Genomic DNA, 5446 nt, shown 5'->3' on the forward strand with positions numbered 1-5446 from the left:
CCACATCCCTACATTACCTTAATAAATGCAGATTTGATCTAAAATACATATGTATATGAACCTTCATGGTATTGTGTAATTATACTTCCATAGGGAAGGAGACTTTTTTTTCTTTTAGATAATTACAATTGTGTATTATTTATTTCTATTCTTATCTTGATGGTATGTACACTGGTTAAATATGCCCAAATGATTCAAATTTTTCACTTAGTCGTCTTTTCTGATTTTCAGGGGTCAAACAATTCAAAAATACATTTTGGCCTACAGTTACCTTATATTCACATCAATCTAAATGACACTTGGCCCTGAAGTACCTTGTGCTAACCCCTACAAACTAAAGCAGACAGATTTTTAGATATGCAATTTTCTTTTATTTTATGGAGATTAAAGGTAAAAACATAAAGCAAAATAAAATTTTTTGATCTGTTACTTTTTTATATTTCAACCAATCCAGATAAGACTGCACAAAGATACCTTATGACAACTCCCACAAACTGATGTAGACAGATATGAGATTTGTGGTGCCTTTTTTGTGATTTTACAGGGTTCAAAAGACTTTTGGCCTGCCATTTCTCTATATTTAGACCAATCTAAATTGGGTTTTACACAAAGATATCTTGTGACAACATCCATAATGACACACATTTGAGATTAAGGTTGTTGTGTTTTTAATAAGAGATTACAGATAAACACAGTTTGAAATGTATAGATCTCTGAACATAGAGTTATTGTCTGCATATATAACATGTTCTATGTGGCTGGGATTTCCCAATGCACTGAAAAATATACATCCCAGCAGTAGTGAAATGTTTGTAGTTAATAGTCTTATTTCACGCAGCAAGTGAAATTGCATATAGTATGTGGAAGAGTTGGCCTTACTTGCCCAAAAGTAACCAAGTTTTGTCCTCAGGAATAAGAATTTTTATGCAGAACTTTCATATGTATTTTTAGGTCACAGTTTAGTATGTTTCAATACATATTTGATCAGGGTTTGTCAAATATGGAATTTCCATAGGAATCTGCCATTGTCTTGAGTTTCTGTGAGGAGCTGTACCCATCTGCTAATCAAAGTAAATATATTATGCATCCAATACTACCATCCCAAAACTCACCTAAAGTTTTTAAATGGTCACCTTAAATAAAAACGTTTGCAATATCATTATAGCAGAGGTGCCTTTTTTTCAATTTATCAGATTTCATGTTTCTCAAATAAAAGTTTTTAATTTCACATTACTGTAACTGAAATTATCTGAAAACAGAAGCACCTAATCTTATTTTTTTCAAATGGCATTTCTTTTATTCAGTCAGAACCCTAAGTTATAGTACTATGCAAAAGTGTCAAGACAAGTGTTAGAAGAAATCAGTTTAATAACACTCAAATAAACTTCTTGTTTTGAATCAAGCATAAAGCTACACAATGGATTATCTGTGCTCTGCCTGCCACTGGTATCAAAACCTGGTTTTAGCTTTGTAAGTCCACAGACATACTGCTGTACCACTGGGGAACCAAATAAACTTTAAGTTTAACACTATATATATTAAGTTTTCATGTCATGCCACAAGTATCTTTATGCAGATTTTTGAACAAAAGGAAGACTACTACTAATTTTAAGTACAAAATAAATGACTATATACCAAATGACTGAAAAGTGTCCAGATCTGCAGTATTAAGAAGATTCGACAAGAGTGGAATATTTTGTAATGTAGCAGTTTTAAAAAAACAACCTATCCTTCAATCTCCAAATGTTGTCAAGAGAGTGAAATCTGTTAAAAAGTACATGACTGGACTGTTGGTGATGGGAAAAGGGTGATATGGATAGATGAGTCCAAGTTTGAAATATTCAGTTCAAAGCATAGGTTGTACGTCCAGCAGAAGAAAGATGAAAGTGTTTCTTTCTGCTAAGGTGACAGGAGATATCCACAAAATTAATGGACCAGTGCAAGTACCATCAGACACTGATCCATCATTGCATAGCCAGTGGTTTATGTATTATTTGAAAGGAATTCTAACCCCAAGATAATGACTCCAAACACTCCTATAACTTATGCAGAAATTGCTGGAGTAATTCATAATGATACAGTAGAGCTGAGATCTCAATCCAGTTGAACCGATTTCGTACTTGATTGATCGAAAACTCAAGTCAAATGTTCCAAAAGCATTATGGGAGTGTATTAGAGAAAGTTTGAGTAAAATCCCAAAGGACATTTTCATTAAATATGTTGCAACAATATCTGAAAGACTGTCTGCAGTTATTAAAGCAAAATGGGACACACAAAATATTAACTGTTTGCTGAACTCATGCATTCCACTGAGTTTCTGTTGTAGTAAACATGAACATTAATAAACTGTTGATGTTTCATCTGTGATTCACCTTCCTTTGTTCTTTAAAAATAGCCTGAAATCTAATTTTTGATTTTGTCCCAGTTTTTTTCATGGTATTATACATCAGGCAGATAGATTTTCAGTTAAATTATAGATATATTTCAAGCTTTGTGAAAGCAGTCTGAAGACTTTGTAAAGATTACCTCGGTACAATCTGAAACCATATCTATTATTCAACATCCTCTTGCAGCGAGATTTCACTTTCCACCTGAGGTAGTTGATTATATAAGAACTAAATATACGTACCTAGAGGACTGAATTATCTGTTCCCTTAGCATCCAATCCAACTCGTCTTTGTCCTATAGCAGCTGTCAAGTTGGCTAGTTTGTATGAGAAATACATCCTTCTCGCTTTTACACTTGGCATTTTCTTCCAGCCTGTAACCGAGGTCTTTATATATGCCATCAGAAAATTCTGAAAATATGTCCAATATTTTTACTATGAAATCAGGGTAGCAGTTAAAAGTTTCTTGGAGCTCCATGACAGGTGTAGACGGTTCAGTTACATTGATTAAATATGCCTCATGACTACTTTTAAATTGCACTCTCTAGTTACACGATTCACATGTATTTCCAAAGTATTATCTAAATCACACCACCTTTTGCAGAATTATTAAGCCTGACAGTCAGCAGTTTTCTGACTGAGTGTAGCGTCCCCCGCTGGTACAGTGGTAAGTCTACGGATTTACAATGCTAAAATCAGCGGTTCGGTTCCCCTCGGTGGGCTTAGCAGATAGCCTGATATGGCTTTGCAATAAGAAAATACACAAAATAATAAAAAAAGATATCAATTTAAACGAGGGCAGTAGGATGTGGATTCATCAACATATGACTTTTAGATCATCTTGTATTTTACATAAACTGGAGAAAGAAATGGGTATTTGTGTGATTCCATAAGAAAACATACCAGCCACATCGCCGAACGCAGCGCTTGTGAATTTATCTGCGATTGTACAATTCAAACGGGTACAGGTAAACCGTTATCTTCATACAGTATATGGATTACGGAAAGACTCAGAGGAGAATTTTGTGCTTTGTAGGTGACAAACTTACCACAGAGCATTTTGCAATGAAAAGTATATTGCGATCCTGTTATTAAGATACATGATCGTCAGATAGAGCATCATCGCACATGGCGACATTGACTGTAAAGACGTGGTGAGATTCCATATTCGTTTTAATACAAAATACACATTCTTCTATATTCTGAATATTATAACTAACATAATAATTAATTGAAATTAAAATAGGATGGATCGTTACTTACAGAACATGTAACACCAATTGTTTGTTCTCCAGGTGAATGTTATATTACATGTAACGTGAATATATTCAAAATCGTTCATGAATTTGCAGCGAAGCTGGTGAGAGTTATTTTCTAAAAAAAGAACTTGTGATAAACAAAAATGAGCTGAAATGCAATATCACACGTCTAGTTTGAAATCTCCGAGAGAAACTTTATGAAGAATATTTGCAATCTAACAATTATTGTTACGTGTGTTAGGCTTAATTAACATAGCACTGAGTCTTGTAACGCATTCAAACAGTATTTTTATACATAGAAGGTGAAATTTGTTTTGGAGCAAAAGGTCTCCGGGGACACCGACTTGTAGCAAACAAAGATAAGATCTCAAATGTGATTTTATACACTTCTGATTTTAAATCCCCAGTGAAATGATTGAAAGGAATGTAAAATAAAATACAGTCAAGCGTGGTTTTATAATAAATTTTAGCCCAATCAAAAATATTATTATATCTGTAATTAGTCTTAAACTAGAGTTTATTTGGGGCCCATTTTTCTAATCATGTGAACACGTTATTAATTTTAAACAAAATACGACTATCAAACACTCGCGCCAGATTTTTAATAATATTTGAAAATATGTTTTATATGTCTGTCGTTTGTAACCTTAAAATTATCAATAAATCTTGTCGATTTCTCACTTCATTGTTATTAACTTTTTATTTTATATTCCCCCATCACAATAATCTCAAATATGTTCGAAATAAACCTGGAACGCCAGTTATGAGAAATATCTTATTAAATAGATAACTTCGGGATAACCTACTAGCGAATTCGTAATACCCCAAGGAAAATTATAGGCAAGTCTTTGAGAGCCTTCATTAAAAACTTCAAATACGAAAGATCTAATTACACCTTTAAGAGCAAAGAACTGACATTTTACTTCGTTTTGTACTGAAAACATAAAACGTTATTTCAGGTCTAGTGCTTATAAAAATATGTGATTAATCTTAAATAACTACAGTTCTAGCTAAACAATGAAATGTTTAATATGGAGGATGCAAATATCTCGTACAAAAGTATGCAAGTATTCACTTGGGGCGAAACGCTTATCAATATCCTATTATTTAGAGACCCAGTATGGCCAGGTGGTTAAGGCACTCGACTCGTAATCCGAGGGTCGCGGGCTCGAATCCCCGTCATACCAAACATGCTCGTCTTTTCAGCCGTGGGGGCGTTATAATGGAACGATCAATCCCACTATTCGTTGGTAAAAGAGTAGCCTAAGAGTTGACTGTGGGTGATGATAACTAAATGCCTTTCCTCTAGTTTTATACTCCAAATTTAGGGGCAGCTAGCACAGAAAGCCCTCGTGTAGTTTTGCGCGAGATTCAAGAACAAAATAAACAAACTATATGCAGTGAACAATAACAATTTTATAAATATTGTAACCTTAATCAGATTTCAATTAGTCGCGGGTTCGAATCTCCGTCACACCTATAATGCTTGTCCTTTCAGCCGTGGGGGCATTTAAATGCGACGGTCAATCCCACTATTCGTTGGTAAAAGAGTGGCCCGAGTTGGCGGTGGGTGGTGATGACTAGCTGCCTTCCCTCTAGTTTTACGCTACTAAATTAGGGACGACTAAGGCAGATAACCCTCATGTTGCTTTGTGCGAAATTCAAAAACAAACCAAACCTATTATTTAGAAATGAGATATTTTATTAAGTTAGGAAAGAAATTTTACGACGTTAAATTATCAGTTCAAGTTGTTCTTCTAGCTTAATTACTACTAACTGAAAATTAATATTTTCGCTTAAC

This window comes from Tachypleus tridentatus, chromosome 1 (genome assembly GCF_004210375.1).
Source record: "Tachypleus tridentatus isolate NWPU-2018 chromosome 1, ASM421037v1, whole genome shotgun sequence".
NCBI classification, from domain to species: Eukaryota; Metazoa; Arthropoda; class Merostomata; order Xiphosura; family Limulidae; genus Tachypleus; species Tachypleus tridentatus.